Source organism: Harpia harpyja, chromosome 5 (assembly GCF_026419915.1).
Source record: "Harpia harpyja isolate bHarHar1 chromosome 5, bHarHar1 primary haplotype, whole genome shotgun sequence".
NCBI lineage: Eukaryota > Metazoa > Chordata > Aves > Accipitriformes > Accipitridae > Harpia > Harpia harpyja.
In genome coordinates, this window is record NC_068944.1 from 34,082,664 (window position 1) to 34,101,762 (window position 19,099).

The following is a 19,099-nucleotide window of genomic DNA, read 5'->3' on the forward strand; positions in this document are numbered from 1 at the left end:
TGTCAAATGAATATATATTTCACACACAAATATATGTATTGGATTGATGAAAAAAAGTACAACTGAATAAACAGAGAATGAAGGAAAAAAAAAAAGGACTTGTCATAGACAACGTGGGAGGAAAGATCTGGGAAGGGAAGGAGAGGCTTCTTATTGAATATATTTGCCTATAATTATGTCAGCCACAGAGGCAGTAATAATAAATTGCTGTATCACATATTAAAAGAGAAGGTGACAGGTCTGTGTGGAACAGAACCATCTAGGACAACAGCAGGACAAATTCTCTCTGTTTCTGGTTTGAGAGCTCTAGGCAGAGTGGTGGGATGTGCAGTACTGTAAAGTGCAGTACAACCTCATTTTATGTAACAAAAGTAATTTTTCCCCATCTATTTGTTTAATATATCACCAGAATCTTGGAGAGATACAGACATGTATGGCTCCCATACTCCATTCAGCCTTATATAGAACAATGAAGTTAAGTAATTATGCTGCATTAAATGTCATGGTATTACAGTCTCGAGTAATTTCTCAGTGTGTCTGTAGGTTATGAGTGTGGAGTGTATAATTAAGCAACTGCCTAGGAGACTGAAAAATTAGAAGGTATGGGGTTTTTTGTAAAAGCTTTTTGTAATGGAGCTTCTATAATATAATTTTCACCCTTAACATAAGACACACACACAAAAAATAATAAAGGGCTGGGCTTAGAAAAAAGAAGATAATACAATGAGTCAAGACCGGACTATAGGCTAACACTTTCAAACGTCTCTCGAGCACTGTCCCTGGATTTCAGTGTAGCACATACACTTAACCAGTGTGATTTCCTTCTGCAAGCCCCACCAGAGATGCTATAATTTGTTCAAAGAACATTGCTGACCAAAAAGAAGAAAGGGCTCAGAAACTGATGTCTTAGAAGAGCAGTGTTTTAGAGCGAATTGAAGCTTCTTGACAAGAGCCTTAGGCTTTCTATTTTGGAGATATACAAAGTCTGTAAACAACTTACATATGCCACTTGCTTGGTGCCAGATGCTTGCAGCCAGGTTAGTTGAGTCTTCAGAAGCTGCAGGGAAGAAAATGTATCCTGATTTTTTTAATGTCTTTTTTTTTTTGGTGGATTGTTATTTTTCACAATGCTGTTGGAAAGCTGAAAAAAAGGATTGGTCTATGTGAAGGTTATGAAAGAACATCAGCATGATCCATTAGACCTTTTTTCTTTCTGCTGTTTTCCATAATGAAGAAGCACATTCTGAAAAAAGTCGTAGCCTGCCTTAAAAATTGCAAAAAGCACCCATTATGATGAATGTGGTAGGCTTTGAAAAATAAACATATACATTTGTAGTTTGTTGTGATTCTCTTCACAGCCTAGTGATAGGGCACAAACTGATGATGGTACTGTTTGTCAGAATTTGATCTACAACATTAACCCATAGTTATCTTTTGAAAAACCTCGCTTTTTTCCTGAAATGGTCTAACCAGTGTATCCTATGACTACTCAATGGTGCTTTCATATGTTCACTTATACCAACAAAATAGACTCTGCTATAGACTGCATAGAAGAGTGCATAAAAGGTTGTACCTGAAAAGCACATATTACATGTTTTTGTAAGGCAATACTTGTCATCTTATCAACATGAAATATACTTATTTCCATGCAGCCTTTTCGTTTTAAGTTTTAGAAATTCACTTTGATGTAAGAAATGTTAGTTAACAGGAGTAAGGTTTAGAAGAGTTATTGATAAATAAACAACTTCTAGCCTTAAATCCAGATTGCGCATAGCACTTGCATCGCTATAAAGAAATAAGCAACTGTCTTCCTCCTGTGCCTTATGACAGCCTTGTGAGCCATATGTGAAATCTGCTGGAAGATAACTTAGACATGTCTTCCCTTGCATCAGTCCTGAAGATAGTAACTTCTAAGAAGTGGTTGTCTTTAAAGATCATTTATGTAATACAACTCAGCTTACTAAAATGTGTTCGAAATATGAACCAGTCTGATGCATCATAGATTTGTAAGTGAAATGCTGTCCAAATTAAGCCTCACATAAGCTAATTAGACATCTATGTAGTGAGACTGTATGTTTGACAACTTACAAAATTATGAACAAATACCAGTCTCACAAAGTTAAGAATGTAAATGAAACTAATAACTTGGGGAGTGGGAGCAAGGGAGGCCCCTAAGAGATTATAGATCTTTCTTAATTAAAATATTACAATGGCATCACAACTTTTTAAAGTTCAGTTTCTTATATCTTTTTCCTTCTAATATATGGTTGATCTGCCAACTCTGTAAATTACTGTGACTGATGACAGATCTGCTGTGGATCTGGTGTGTGGTATTGCATTGGTTCTGTGTTATGATATTATGTATGTATGGGAGAAAGGGCACAACAACTCTGATTCTCTTGCTCTTGAACCCTCTCATACTTGGAACATCTCTGGCCTGTTTGTTTTATCTGAAAAGATTTCTTTTACTGCAAAAGCAAAATATTATCCTCATTTTACCTGCAGGGTGGTGTGAAAGAGTGAGTGCTGATGTCAGCATGACCTGGTGAATCAAGTCTTACTCTCACCTCCATCTCCCATTTTGTTGACTGAATCCTCACTTTGTCTGCTCACACTATGATAGGAATTATTTCTGAAACAGTTAAGAATTACAGCTTGAAAGGCAAAAATTTGAAGTAATATTTTTTTTTCCCTGGTTAAAATTTTATATTTTGTCTTTCATGAATTTAGTACATTATTCCAGTGAATATGAAATTCAAGAAATATATATGATTCTTTAGGGTCTTATGAGTCAGTAAAGAGTAAGGCATTTTGTAAAGAAAGATAAATAGATTGCTTAATGCTGTTGGAGAGGAGCTAGTGATCCCACACCCAATGGCCCTCTGCACTGCTGGAGTAGACCTGTCATGGTCTGCTTTCAGGGTTCATCCTAACTTTTTTGCCAGAAGATTACCTTAGTATTGAAGAGGGTCAGTTATGTTATTGGGACCTTATCGTAGGTCTTAGTGGACTGTAGGATTTTGGGAAGTATTTTGTGGCACGTGGTGTGCCAGTGGAGATGGAGTAATGCAGTTGGGGCTTAGGGGTGCGATTCTGTGTGTATGTACTGAAATCTTTCAAATGTATGCCATTCACATAGTTTTATCTGTGGGGAAACTGAACAGTTTTATTTAGTAAGATGAAAAAAAATTGTCAATAACAAAGTGGGCAGCTGTTCTTATTTTCTGTTTTAAATTGAGTGGAATGTCTTCTCCCAGGTCTAGCATAGCAAAGGTGTGCATGAGGCGTGGCTGGTGCCACCTCCAACTCTGTGCCGTTCCTTAGTGTCCTGGTTTCAGCTGGGATAGAGTTAATTGTCTTCCTAGTAGCTGGTACAGTGCTATGTTTTGAGTTCAGTATGAGAAGAATGTTGATAACACGGGTGTTTTCAGTTGTTGCTAAGTAGTGTTTAGTCTAAAGTCAAGGATTTTTCAGCTTCTCAAGCCCAGCCAGCGAGAAAGCTGGAGGGGCACAAGAAGTTGGCACAGGACAGAGCCAGGGCACCTGACCCAAAGTGGCCAATGGGGTATTCCATACCATGTGACGTCACATCTAGTATAGGAACTGGGGGGAGTGGGGGGTGGGGGGATCGCCGCTTGGGGACTAGCTGGGTGTCGGTCGGTGGGTGGTGAGCAATTGCACTGCGCATCATTTGTACATTCCAATCCTTTTATTATTGCTGTTGTCATTTTATTAGTGTTATTGTTATCATTATCAGTTTCTTCTTTTCTGTTCTATAAACCGTTCTTATCTCAACCCACAGGTTTTGCTTCTTTTCCCGATTTTCTCCCCCATCCCACTGGGTGGGGGGGGAAGTGAGTGAGCGGCTGCATGGTGCTTAGCTGCTGGCTGGGGTTAAACCACGACACTTAGGAAGTTCCTTGCATTTGAGGACAAAGGGACAAAGTGTGTCAGGTACTGAACTGCTCTGATTCAGGAGGGCTACAGACAGGGAGAACTAAGACTGACATTGGAAGTCAAGGAATATGTAAAGCTTCACCTTTAACTTAGAGGTAATTAATTTAGAAAATTACCACACTGTCTTGTCTAGTTTGAGTTTGCCTGGTGGTTGTACTAATGTATGGATTTATTGTTCACGTGTTCACATAAACCTTTCTCAGGTGCTGATGCTAGTTAACTTATATTGATTCTCCAGTCTTTATTTGTAAGAGTAAACCACCTTAAAATAGAATGACGTTTTTGTAGATTTTCTCACAGTATCACCTGTGGAGATAAAAAATTGTTACAGGGTAAAAATAATAAATAATCTATTGGAAGCATTCTCTTTAAACAAACCATTTGAGTGTATTCACTGTATTCACTACTTTCAAAATTATTTAGTTACCCATTCCAAACTATGAATATTCACGATTCAGTTGTTTCATAGCTTATTTTCCATGCATTTTAATATTAGAGAAATTCATTATATGAATTAATTTTTGCCATTGTCACCATTCTTCTCATTGTTTTTGCAAACTGCAGATTGTAATGTTTCAAAAAAGTCATGACAATAGAAGCAATGAAGACAAGGAGTTTGGTTACTCATACAATGAAGCTTGATACATTTACAGACAAGGTTACATGCTGAGGCTGCTTGCAGTTTCTGGAATTTATACTCAGTAGCTGAGGAGAGCTCTTTCAGCCTTGTATCCTATAATCTGGAGAGGCCAATACACAGTTCTGGATACCCCACTGCTTGAAAGACAGACTGCTTGTTTATGTGATAAATCATAACACTGGTTTTGGGGGAGGTTTCTTTTCTTTCTTAATCCTTCCTGAAAAGGTAAGCCACAGAGGCCTCAGAGGTGTGTAGTAGGCTACTGTAAAATTTCAGTGATGATAAACTCTGTCAAGTACCTGGCTTCTGTGCCTTGCCCATTGCTAAGTGCCATTCTACGGTTCAGAAGGGTTCCTCCCCAAACTTACATTGTTAGCCATTGCTGTTGTCTTCTTCTAATTTCCTTTATTTTTTGGGCCATAGTCTGCTGTCAGGAATCATGTTGTTTTTAAAAAAAACGAACAAAGAAAATCCCTGAGGTACATATTGATACTGAAGGGAAGTAGTTGTGATTTGGGGACCCTGGGTCATAGTGGACAGTGGAGTTTTTGAAAAATATTTTGTGTCAATTGTTGTGTGAGGATACATAGTGTATATGTTCACTTGACCCTTTTGGACTAAACAGCTTTTGCAAAATTGATTGAGGTTGCAAGAGGCTTGAGGTAGATGATCAAGACTGCCAGTGCCAATCCTTTGTTCCTAAATTTGGGATTTGAAAACCTGCAGCTTTGGTGTAATGTCTAGTGTCCATATGGAACAGGATGTTATTTTTAATAGATTGCCCTTGGAAAGCATTTTAACCAGCCTACATTTTGCAGTGTTGTCACTTAAGTAAGAAATTAGGAACATGAATCAAAAACTTTCTTAGATTTCTGGGTACTGGATGCAAGTGATCTTGGATACATCATCATATTCCTACACATGGAAACCTAAAGAAGAACTTAATTTAAGGTTGTCACTGTATTATAAGATACAGTGTTTTATAAAGGAACCACTGCTGCTTGAAACTATTATTTTTTGAAGAACGGAGAAAATACCCTCCATTAGACTTCATAAGACGCTTAGAGTATTAAGGCACGAATTAAGCTGAACAAAGCTTTTGTGACATTTTTGTAATAGTGGTTTTAATTCAAAATTTCTGAACATTCCCGAAAGCGTATAATATTTTATTATTTATAATCCTTCTAATCACTCCATCACTGCATCAAGTATCTGAAAAAAATAAAGGATGATGCTTTTACACTCCTTTCCTGTCAACATTAGTAAATCAACCTGAAAGCAAAATAATTATAGTTCACCATATGTACAAATTATTAGGCTTATTAAAATGCATTAATTTTATAGGAGAACTGTGGAAAAAAAATCCGGCTGACACTCAGGACTTTGATGGTTGTCAGATTTACATTTGTTATATTTTTAACACTCCTGTGCAATTTCGGCTTGCTTTGGTTTCAGTGACCTAGAGGTGAGACCTCCATAACCTTGGATTCAGGTATCTCCCAGATAAATTTCAAGTGCCATATTTCACTTGTCACTGCAATCAAAAGAGAAGGGGTTTCCTAATGTTAGAGCAAGAGTTCACAAACCCTGCCTCAATACGTTCCTTGCTTCTCTGTATGCCAGAGATGTTCTGTCAAGTTTTGCAATGTTTCTAGCTTACGTCTGTAGAGGTATACACTGGTAGCTGATAAGAAAAGGGAGCTCTTTTTATTCCTTGTACTTTGGTGCCCTCCACCAAAAAAAGGCTAAGTGAAAGCTTGAACTTGATTTCCAGTTTAAAAAAAAAAAAAAGAAAAAAAAAGTGCAACTACAACGTACATATTTACATCCAAATTCAACAGTCCTGTGTGAAGAAATCTCAGATATAATGCTAACCAAGGAAGTATAAGTATTTAAAGCATTTTTTTGTGTTATATGTTACCATTTATTATATGTAAAATCCAAGCATCTTTTCCTCTTTTTAAGAGGCAATGGTCTGCTTTTTTAGAGGAGAGATAGCAACAAATGAGAGAAAATAAAATAATAGCTTGCTTTCTTCACTGGCATTCTCTAGGTTGTGAAGTCCACCTTACATTTCCCAACTGCTTGTCTTTGGTCTCATGTGTTCTCTTTCTGTAATAGGCTAGACTGTGTACTTTGGTCTCCCACCCAAAGGAGCAAGTAGGTCCTTGCTGTAGGGTTGTTGGCAGTGCCATATTCCACAGAGGTGTGCAGAATAGCTGATCAGTGGACTCTTCTGGATCCATCAGCTGTTGTGCTGTTGTCAAGGTCTGACCCTAGTGATGCATGTGGTCTTTCCTGTCCTATATTCCTCCATTGTATTTTCTAATCTGATCAGTCTTTCTTCTTCACACAAAGGCTTCAGGGCAGACTCTCCTTTTCTTTATTGTGTATTTTAACATGACTCATGACTGCAGAATTCAGCTGTAACACATTTTAAAAGCATTTTATTGTGATAGGAGAATGGACAATCCAGAGGTGAATCTATGTGATAAGCTTTAATCTAGAATTTTCTTGCATTAAAATGTAAGATAATTTAGCAAAACGGAGTGTCATAATGTGACAGTCTTTTCAATTCTGTATGTAACATTGCTTTTATAATTGCGTACCTGCTGCAAGTAAGACTGTTGTTGCTGAAATTCTGCTTCAGATAGCTAAATGAAAACATAAAGTTAAACCTATGTTTCAGGAGTGGACCTTAGAAAGCAATGTGGTTGCAATCTCCTAGAACGTTTATACTGAACTGTTCCTACCAGTTTTGCAAAGATTTATGTGTTATCTGCCCGAAGTTGCTACATATTTTGTGTCACCACAGGCAAAATCTCCTTTTCCAGATTTTCAAGTCATTGTATGTTTACTTAGTGCTGGAAAGACATTGTCACTTGGAATCCAGCAGTCATACAAAGGTAGGATAAAAAGACTTAGTTCTCTAAGTGAATGGGTGAAAGAAGAATTTATAACCTTTCATCTTTATTTGACAGAAATCAATCTGTGAGATTTGACATGTGTATATTCAGTTTGTAATGGTCTTATGTGCCAGGAGTTAGGGTCAGTATGCCATTTACAATGTTGGAATGAGGCTTCAAATGTGAGCTTGTGATAGGACGCTGAAACAAAGCATTGGTTTTCATGGTGTAGAGATTACACATGCTGAGTATAACATACAGAAATAGGTAAGTGCAGCAGAAGCTTTAGCCTGACAGAGCTAATAATGACAGAGGAAAATTTGTGAGCTAAATGTACTGTGAAATATTGTGTATTTCACGTTTTAACAGCCTGAAGAATTCAGTTTACTCCATATATTAATCTGAATGAATATTTTTATCAGAACAGTAAGTACTGTTGGAAAAACAGCATACCTTCAGGCACATGGTCTTGCTCACTAAGAAAGATGCAGCAAATTTCTAGCACAAACATGTTAAAACCAATGGTTGTTATTTTAGTCCAACTATTTTAGTAGTTGGATAGCTTAGAGGAGGTAGCAGTTGTGATCTAGAGATGTGTTAGCTGGAGATGGAGGTAACTGTGCCTTTGACTCGCTGGGACAGAAATGGAAATAGTACTCAGTAGGATCAGCAGGGATATGAGATATGAAAAATCTATTCTGCTGCAGAATTAATGTCAAGACTTTTGTCAACAGCAAAAATAGCACCCTACAAACCCTAGCAGAGACTAAATCAAGGCCACCATAGCCTTCCATCCTATGTTGGAATCTAGGTAGAGAAATCATTAAACTACAGTTTATAGGAAAGATAAGCACACCTTCAAATAAAATTTCCTAGTTCCATTTACTGTATATTTCATATAAACGTAGAGTGTTCAATACTTTACTTCACAAAAGGTGACTTATTAGTTGTGAATTATTTTTCAAAGTTCTTTTATTTAGCTGCCATACAAATTGCTCCATGGAAGACTGGACTGTATCAAATTTTAAGAGACTGTAGATTAATATAGACTACTGAACCAACTGGTGCTGTACTGCACTGAATAAGGATACAGAATCCTTCCTTGTTTCTGTTCCCTCTTCTTTGTATTATATTACATGCATATACTTCTTGAATAGATGGTACCTGAAATGCATACTGAAGTATCTAGAGAGAGCAATCCAATTTCCCAGTATTATTCCAGAATTTGGTAGTAGCTAGAAATAATTTGATCATCTATTATATTTGACTTTGTGGTGCCAGAATTACTATTCTCCTGTATTTGTGGTTAAAAAGATACAAAGATCCTTAGCCAACTGCTAGTACGTTCATCTATGTTACTACAACAGTAATCAAGTGATGGCAAATACAAACAAAATATGCCTTCAGGATGTCATTATTTTCACTAGGCTACTGTTTATTTTCCAAATGATGCCTTTTGTTTTATTAATAGCACGTGTAAAATTATTTTGTTCCTTTTATTTTGGTAAACTATATTTAGCGTAAAACAGGTGTGAGCAAAAGGGAGAAAATAAATCAATGTTGAAATTGAGTTCACAGAAGTACTGGTATAAAATGCAAGTTTCAGGTTTTTAAATGTTTTGTGTTGGCTTAATTATTTTAATATCACAGTAGTTATATTAATTGTTATATTTTGCTATATAGTAATTGCTTTAAAATATAGTAATTACAAAATCTTTAAATGCAAGGATATCTTTGCCAAAAGGTCATAGCACTACTTGCAGTTCCCAAGCACAGAAGAAACTGTCAAATTTCCAGCTTATATTTTAGGTTTAATAACGAGTGATTTTTATGATGAGAGCAATGTATTATATCCCAAGGTGTTCCAGGGACTATTGCTTTGTACTTCAGAAGATGCTGGACTTGAAAGCTGTGTATAGTAGCAAACAGGGCTAGAGCGGTTTAGTTGTTGGCATGTTTCCTAAAATGCTTTGGCTTATGCAATTAACACTTTCTCAAACAGTATTTAGGGACAATTTAAGGGCTAGCATAGGTCAATGGCAGTTCCTGATAACTAGTATAGATAAGGCCTCTCTGTTCTGAAACAGAAGAGATTTTAACATTTTGCATGCAAGCCACACCACTTGCTCTCAGTGCCACAGAACGGGCTTTGGCACATCTAATTTACCAGAATTCATGTAACCACAGAGTCCTAAACTGAAATGCTTCCAGAATTACTTGTGTGGTCTTAGAAGAGGTTGAAAATAGCAGTGAATATAGAAGTTCACCATACCACTACTTCTTGACACAGCTGGTGGGTGAGCCAACCAGGGGAGGAGCCTTGCTAGATCTGTTGTTTACGAACAGGGAAGGATTGGTGGGAGGTGTGATGGTCGGAGGCCATCTTGGGCTTAGTGACCATGAAATGATAGAATTTTCAATTCTTGGTGAGGCAAAGAAGGTGGTCAGCAAAACCACCGCTATGGACTTCCGGAGGGCTAACTTTGGCCTCTTCAAGGCACTGGTTGAGAGAGTCCCTTGGGGGACGGTCCTGAAGGGCAAAGGGGTCCAGGAGGGATGGACATTCTTTAAAAAGGAAATCTCAATGGCTCAGGACCAGGCTATTCCCATGTGCCGCAAGTTGAACCGCCGAGGAAAACGACCGGCCTGGTTGAATGGGGAGCTTTTGCTAGGACTTAAGAAAAAAAGGAGAGTTTATCATCTCTGGAGGAAAGGGCGGGCAACTTGGGAGGAGTACAGGGATCTTGTTAGATCATACAGAGAGAAAATTAGAAAGGCGAAAGCTCAGCTAGAACTAAATCTGGGCACTATCGTAAGGGACAACAAAAAATGTTTTTACAAATATGTTAACAGTAAAAAGAATCCCAAGGAGAATATCTTTCCTTTAATGGATACAGAAGGGAACGTAGCAACCAGTGATGAGGAAAAGGCCGAGGTACTTAATGCCTTCTTTGCCTCAGTCTTTAGTAGTGAGTCCAGTCATCCTCAGGGTACTCCACCCCATGAGCTGGAAGGTAAGGATGAAGAGCAGAACATACCCCCCTTAATCCAGGAGGAATTAGTTAGGGACCTGCTACGCCATCTGGACACTCACAAATCTATGGGCCCTGATGGGATCCATCCAAGAGTACTGAGGGAACTGGCAGAGGTCCTTGCCAAGCCACTCTCTATCATCTCTCAGCGTTCCTGGTCAACAGGGGAGGTCCCAGAGGACTGGAGGCTTGCCAATGTGACTCCCATTTATAAGAAGGGTCGGAGGGAGGATCCGGGGAACTACAGGCCTGTCAGCCTGACCTCAGTACCGGGAAAGATTATGGAACGGTTTGTTTTGAAAGCACTCACATGGCAAGTCCAGGATAAGAAGGGGATCAGGCCCAGTCAGCACGGGTTTACAAAAGGCAGGTCCTGCTTGACCAACCTGATCTCCTTCTATGACCAGGTGACCCGCCTAGTGGATGAGGGAAAGGCTGTCGATGTTATTTTCCTAGACTTCAGCAAGGCCTTTGACACTGTCTCTCATGGCATACTCCTTGAGAAGCTGGCGTCTTGTGGCCTGGGTAAGTGCACTATTCACTGGGTGAAAAACTGGCTGGATGGCCGAGCCCAGAGGGTCGTGGTGAATGGGGTGAAATCCAGTTGGCGGCGGGTCACAAGTGGTGTTCCCCAGGGCTCGGTGTTGGGGCTGGTTCTGTTTAATATCTTTATTGATGATTTGGATGAGGGGATTGAGTGCACCCTCAGCAAGTTTGCAGATGACACCAAGTTGGGAGGCAGGGTTGATCTGCTTGAGGGTAAGGAGGCTCTACAAAGAGATCTGGACAGGCTGGATCGATGGGCTGAGGCCAATTGTATGAAGTTTAACACGGCCAAGTCCCCGGGTCCTGCACTTCGGTCACGGCAACCCCATGCAGCGCTACAGGCTTGGGGAAGAGTGGCTGGAAAGCTGCCCGGCAGAGAAAGACCTGGGTGTGCTGGTTGACAGCCAGCTGAATATGAGCCAGCAGTGTGCCCAGGTGGCCAAGAAGGCCAATCGCATCCTAGCCTGTATCAGGAACAGTGTGGCCAGCAGGAACAGGGAGGTGGTTGTTCCCCTGTACTTGGCACTGGTGAGGCCGCACCTCGAGTCCTGTGTTCAGTTTTGGGCCCCTCACTACAGGAAAGACATTGAGGTGCTAGAGCGTGTCCAGAGAAGGGCAACCAAGTTGGTGAGGGGCCTTGAGCACAAGTCTTCTGAGGAGCGGCTGAGGGATCTGGGGTTGTTCAGTCTAGAAAAGAGGAGGCTGAGGGGAGACCTTATCGCTCTCTACAACTACCTGAAGAGGGGTTGTAGCCAGGTGGGTGTTGGACTCTTCTGTCAGGTGTCTGGAGATAGGACAAGAGGAAATGGCCTCAAGTTGAGGCAAGGGAGATTTAGGTTAGATGTTAGGAAAAATTTTTTTACTGAGAGGGTTGTCAAACATTGGAATGGGCTGCCCAGGGAAGTGGTGATTCACCATCCCTGGAGGTATTCAAAAAGCGAGTGGACAGGGTACTCCAGGGCATGGTTTAGGGGGCATGGTTAATGGTTGGACTCGATGATCTTGAAGGTCTTTTCCAACCAAAATGATTCTATGATTCTATGATTCTCCAGATTTACCTGGTAAATTGTAATGAGCTACAAAGTGAATACTTGGTGAAAGAAAAATGTTAAAGTAAAAAAAAAAATAATTATAATTACTTGAACTTTTTTTTTTTCTGTCATTATCATAAAACAGAGAATTTCAAAGAAGTAACTACACCTGGTTTCAGAAGTCTAAGCAGTTTAATTGGTGGAAGTCTGCAGCAGGTGAGCCATTATAGGAATTTAGTTTTTATTTTTAAGAATCTTCATTGTTTTTTGTAAGACCGTACACTTTAAAGATAAGATTGATTACATGACTTTCCATGTACAGCAGGGTATTCCAGTTCAAAGGAATATGAGGGTTAGTAGGAAGAAAGAATAATAAAGAACAAAGCAGTAAAGCTTTGGAAGGGAGGAAAAAAAAGATTAAATGAAACAGGATTGCCTGAGGACTGTGCTTTGTTGCTTTTCTTTTTCTGTGCCCAGAAAAGTTTTAATCATTATAAATTAAGTATTGTTTTTTGTCCTTATTATTACTGGGGAAAAATGTGCTATTTGAGTTGAAGGTCTGCAAAGGTAAAAAAACTGAAGACTTCCTAGCGTTTGATGTATCTTAGCCAGGTTGCCTTTTTTCATGCCAGGTTTGAATTTGGACCGTCAGTTGGTTTTTTCTACCATATAATATAAAGTCTTCATTTGACTGATTGAATTTTTTTGTAAATCACAGTAGATTGTTTAAATAAAGGAGTATGACCTAAGCTCTGAAACTTGAATAGTTTTTCCAACAATATCTTCAGGGAAGGGAGAGTTGGAGACTGATGATAGTATTTCATAATCCCATTACTTCTGGGATAAACTAACATTCAAATAAAAATAAGTAGTAAAGTTGCAAGAGGAACAAATAAAATCTGTGAATATAAATAAAACCCCCAATTTATTTTTGCACCCATTGCTGTTCCCTGGCAGGATTGCAGAGTTTAAAACCCTCATCAATTACAGTTCACAATTCACAAAGTAGGATTCAGTGGAGTTAGAGTTTAATCCAGTGACAAAATTCCCATTAACCTTACACATACGATAGCTAACGTTATCAGCTAAGCAGAGATGTGAGCTACTCTCATCTGAAGAACATCATGAGATTTCCTCTCATTTCTGTCTTTCACACCTGAGCCTATGCTAGGAGAGATTTACAGTGAGCATGAGAGCTGGCTTGAAGGGGAGACCCAGCTCATGTTTATGTTTCTGCAGGGTCTCATCTGTCAGGGTGTAAGTAGGTTTGCATACGTTCACTCGCAGCCCACATCCAGTGGTCCTAGAAAATAGTTATCCCAGCCACACCAACCAGCGATACAGACAGAAAACTCACGACTTCCAAAATTAATTTTGTTTAATCCATTTTTACTCTTGCAACATAATTTAGGATTTAACCTGACATCACCGATCAAACCCATTCAGTAAATAATTAGAAAGAAAAAGTGAGGGTTTGTTTGGGGGATTTTTTGTTGGTTTGGTTTTTTTCCCCAGAAAGCCTGATTCAATAATCTGTATTCATCACAAACTAACTGGTTAAATATAGAGACAGAGATGCTTAAAATAAAGAACATGTTAAACTGATGGAATACTTTGTGAAGGAAAAATGATAAATATTTGTTTATGATGAATTGGATTGAATGTAAGCTCCAAACATTAATTAAAGTTGTTTAATGAATTAATGATTTCTTGTGGAGTAAGTTAATCATTTAAGAATTCAGCTTTATTCTATTCCAGAGTGCCAAAGTGAAGGAAAAAGTCTTTTGTAACAATTACTAGCAGAATTTTTTTGTAGTGAAATGTTTGGAAACCATCCGTGAGCTGTGTTAAATTTCTCAATTCTGTGAACTTCTTTTAACTTGATTAAAAAAAGGTATCTGTAATAAAAATTGAAAAATAATGGCCACTTAACGACAGGAAACTGACATGTCGAGATCTACATGGTATACTTACTATCTCTACATTGAAACTAAGATATACACAGCTAAAGTACTTACATTCTATTTGTGGGGCCTGATTGATTTAAAAAATTCATAACCAAATATACTAGACTTCTGAGAAAGAAATCACCTAGTCTTTAAGTTAAACAAATAAAGTAAATTATAATAGTGCCAGGAGATAAAACTGCAATAAAAATCTTGAAAGTTATGTTTTCCTTTTCTTCCTCTCCATAATGATGCTAGAGTGGAAAATCTTTTTTCTTTGCCCTTTTCTGTTCACACAAACAAGCGCAAAAACGATGCATAGATGTGAGTAGAGATATTACAGAAGAGACATTCCTACTTTTTGTATCCTCAACCCTCAACTCTAGATGTGCAAGATCTGAGTTCTATCCAGTTTCATTTAGGGAACAAAAAAAAAAAAAAGAAAAAAAGGGGGAATTCTAATTTCACACAAGGAAGAAAGCTTAATTTGTGAAAAATGGGAAACTATCTTCCGCTATTCGAGTCAAAATGATAACTTGCCAGGGAAATGAGCTACCCAGTAATTACCAAAGTGTAATTTTTTTCAGTTCAAGAGTAACAATTGTTGACTGTATACAACATGAATCTAGGTGTTGAACAACTTGTTAGACCTTCCTAGTCTCTCATCATCCATTACCTACTGCATTTGTTATTTTCTTTATGTCTTGACGTATCAGATAAAACACTCAGCCATTACATCATATTGCCTCTTGATTGATATCTGTGAATGGTTAATACAGTAAGCTGGACACAAATGAATATATAGAATAATCAACAAGTTTTTTTTCCTTTTTGCTCCAAAATGTTTTAGCAGAGGAGGGGAGCAACTTGGATTTTTTTTCCTGTTAGCTTCTTCACTTACCATCTTTAAGATTAAGCCTTAAAAATAAGCTTTTAAGAATCCAACACTGGAAAATCAAATTATTAGTACTGCAAGAAGTACAAGCATAATGCAAGTCTGATCTTTTTGTAACCATGCAGACTGAATAGGCTGAGAAAGAAATAAGCCAGCACTGTGAACAAAGCAAGCACTATCTGCTAGCTTTGTTTATTATGATCGATTTAGATGCCTAAGCATTTTTAACTGTGTTTGTAGCTCTTAAAGTATATAACTTAAATGTCTTCCTCTTGTGTTACCAGAATCTTAACATGATTAGCACCTTGTACACAGTAGGAATCGCAGGGTCTGAGACATCAAATAAAGAGTTTAGCCATTAAAGGCATCTGTTCCCACAGAAGAAGCATTTCTGGTACACTTAAAATGAATTGCCTGATGAACAATTCACAGTATGAAGATTCAGATACAAAGGGCCGCTGCTCCAGGGCTTCACCATTATTAGAATGTTTTACCATATGCTGTGCATTATATGATATGTGAAAAGACAAGACTAAACCACTGATCTTGCAAACATACGTGTACTTAAAATTAAGCATTTGAGTAATTCTGTTGAGCTTTAGGAAACTCCTACGTTCTTAAAGCTAAGCATGAAAGCATTGGAAGAGGAAAACAGAAAAGAATAAATAAATAAGATAAGATAGATAAACTAGCTATCTGGAAAGTATTGGATTTGAATTATGAAATTGTTTCATATGTGTTTCACTACATAAAACTTGAGTGATCAGTGGTGTTTCCTGAAAGTTTCCTGATTATGCTGAAATTGCATAAGCAAAATAATGGGATACTGTAAATCAAGTTGCAGTAAATGGTTTGGCCTTTCTGTTTGCCATTAATAAATGTCTGGTTTGCATTTGCTATGAAAATCATAGACTATAACCCAGGGCACAAAAAGAATTAATGGAATCAAAACTTTCTTGTGTTGTGGCATCTTGCTGTCATATTCCTGGCCTCAGTTCTACTTACTGCTGGGTACCGCATGCTTTTTCTCAGCAGGTGGAAAGAGTCTTGCCCTACAAGTGACACTTTTAATGAGCAGATGGAATTTTAGGTAGAGCATGAATGTAGGGAAGGTTTAGAAATTCAGATGATCAACTGTGCCACCTCTGAAATTGTCACAGTGAAAGGAAGGTGCATTATTTTTAAGGGCAAGATGAATTAGAATTTACATATAATTTTCCTTCTGTTGAGAAAGTTAGACAATAAGTAGAAACATTTAAGTGAGTACAACTAATGTGTGATCTAAACTACATAGTTGTCCTTTAGGGACAACTGGAGCCTGGTTGCTCAGTGCGATAGTGTGGGTCCATCTTGCTTTTGTGGATTTTCAGAATTTATTTCTCTGAGCAAAATCTCAGTTTACAAAGCCCAGCATTAGATTTTGGTTACTATGATAAAGGCCACAATATAAAGATCTAAACGAATCATGGAAATTGTACTTCTGTAGAACAAAGGAGAAGAATGAACTTTATGACTGCTGATGTTTTATGTAGGAAGGGAATGACTTGGAAGTAACGTGTTACCGCTGTTTGTGTCACTACTCTTCTCACCTGATCCCTACTGAGCAGAATTCTTTGCTTAACATTTACAGTTTGCTCCAAGGATTCATTCACTTGATTATCTAAAGACTATAACTAGCTTTTCTTTTATATCACCTTACCATTTTAAATTCTTGCACCTGCCCAAAACCTTCTCAGGGTTTGCTGGCAATGTCCTAGTACAACAGACATGGCTACGGGTGAGGGTAAGATAACTAAACAGTCCATGGGGTAGAGGTGCCATTATGGGCTCTCCAGAGTCATCAGAAGCTCTTCAGGAAAAACTAGCTCAAATCACAGTGTAGTAAGTCTTGATTCAGAAGTGGGTGCAGAATCTCCCAGTATTTTCATCTTGCAGTTGCTGTTTATTATCTTGTGGTGTTGCCTGCCCAGCTTCTGCAAGTGAGAGTATGCAGTTTATCTTACTCCCATGTAAAACAGAGCATTTGGATTCCAGTACACCGATTCCCGTGTTTAACTCATGTCAGCACTATGTTTTGCTTGGGATTGCGGGAAGCACTGTGACTTGAGCACTTTGACTGTGATCATGTACTTGACAGTGCTCCTCTTTCTCACTCATCAACTGTGATCAGAATCAGTGTATGCAACTTGCTGTTTGCACTGCAGTCAGAGTTTCTTCTGCTAAGCTTTCTTCTGTTTTGAAATTGTAATCCCTCTGGACATCCTATGAAGCATAAGTCTAATTCATCTGCTGGAGAGTTGTCTCTTGATTTTACAATTTGTGCTGGACAGCTGCATTTTTGAAGTTGAGTGAAAATACACATGCCACATTGGCTCATCTTAATCTTAGTTTGAGATTCATTTGGCTTGAGGTCATGTGTCTTTCAGAAGGAAAAAACCAACATCATCGATGTTTAGTTTACAGTGTGGAAGCTTGGAATGTGGAACTCCTTGTAAAGTGGCTTTTTAATTCCTGTGATGATTTCAAAGATAATTATCTTGGTTTTACAATGAAATAACATCCTGTAGGAATTTTAGCCTAAGCCTTAGGACTTAAGGAAAATCATATATTTCCAGTCTAGATAATGAGAATGATCAAACATTGATCTCAAAAATACAAAGGTTGCTTGTCAAATGCTACAGAAAGATCTGAACTCCTTAAGTTCAAAGAATTTTAAGAACCTATTGGCTCCCCAGGTTTTATTACATAAGTAACTCAGCATAGTCTTTTCAGTAAAATAAAGATAGAGCAAATGCTTGAAAACTGAAATAATGTGAAAGGAAACTTCTGATTGTGGAAATATCAAAAAAATACTGTTTTCTGAAATACCAGCATCTATGTGAGTTTGATTATGCTACTTGTACAAATTTTGTAAGAGAAATATGTCAAGTAATGACAGGATTGGTTCTTCTGACTTTATTAAATGAAGTTTTAGACAGTTTTGTCACTTAACAAATGTTGCCAGTTTTAACAGTGAAGTTGATGAGAGTATCTGAACTATATCTGGAAATTTTTCTGGATCTACAGAACTCAATGGCAATACTTACATCAATCTAGCAAGAATTCAGAATTTCATTTTGCAATTAGAATGAAATAAAAGTACATAAATCCCTTATTCAAATTATGCTTTCTCCACTTCACATGGAGTTCAATTGTTTTCAAGAACATTTTAATTTTGGACTAACTTGTGTGAAGTGTAAGATGTATCCCTACAAGTACCTCCAAGACGTATTTTTGTTCCTTTGACTCATATCCCTTTGTTTCTTGCCCTAGTTAACCTCATTCCCTTCACCAGTGCTGTCAGTTGTCATGTTTTCTTCCTCCCTGTCCTTGCAGAAAGGCCAAGTTATAACAATATGTATGCTAAGGTTTTCCACAAAATCATTTTCTCCTTTAAAATGCTCATGGACATTTATTGTAATGAGAATGTGAAGTACACCTCACTGAACTCCTGTCGGGTATGTCATCTTCAAAATCACTGCTTGAAATACTGGTTTTGTAAGAGACCACTCATTCTTAGTGGAGGAAGAAATGCTAATGCTGTGAAAGAAACAGAATGATACAAACAAAAACTGGGACAAGGATTGCTTTGTGACAGATGGAGGTGAAAATAATGTGTTTAATTCAAAGCCAAAATAAATAAATAAGGGAAAGCAACATGACCAAATGTTAAATCAGTCTGTGCTAGTGGAAACTCTTCTATGGTTCTAAACTTTTTTTTGTTCTTTCAACTACTTCTTTATATCATATCTATACGTTTGTATCTTTATATTTTGCACTGACAATCATCTTTTTATAGGTTTAGAAATTACATGTTAGATATTAGATGCTGTCATAATCTAGATGATACATCTTAGTTGTGTTTTTAACTTTTCTTTAAATGCGGTTAAGAATTGACAAGTGGAGTTAGAACCTCTACACAGCTTTTAAGTAAATTAGTTTAATAATCTGGAAAATATTTTCATGTTTGATGAATCACATCTCAAATTTTGGGATAAATGCTGTAAATTATCAAAAATGGTATAAATTACAGCCTAGGTCAGCACACAGTAAAATGTGGTGGACATCATTAAAATTCTTTTCTTAAAAAACCCCCACATTTTTACT

The 19,099-nt window shown here is 37.8% G+C and overlaps 1 protein-coding gene across 6 annotated transcripts in view; it reads left to right on the forward strand.

The window, feature by feature from the left end:
* The window catches only part of SNTG1 (syntrophin gamma 1), a 357,847-nt gene that overhangs the window by 82,951 nt on the left and 255,797 nt on the right, over positions 1–19,099 (forward strand). Inside the window, exons 1-2 of one of the 6 annotated variants that reach the window (XM_052787871.1) lie at positions 7,450–7,503; positions 12,258–12,328. The exons of the other annotated variants lie outside the window; for them this stretch is intronic. The gene's annotated coding sequence lies outside the window, so the exon portion shown is untranslated. Of the gene's footprint in view, positions 1–7,449; positions 7,504–12,257; positions 12,329–19,099 lie in introns of those variants that run through there. 6 annotated transcript variants of the gene reach the window in all.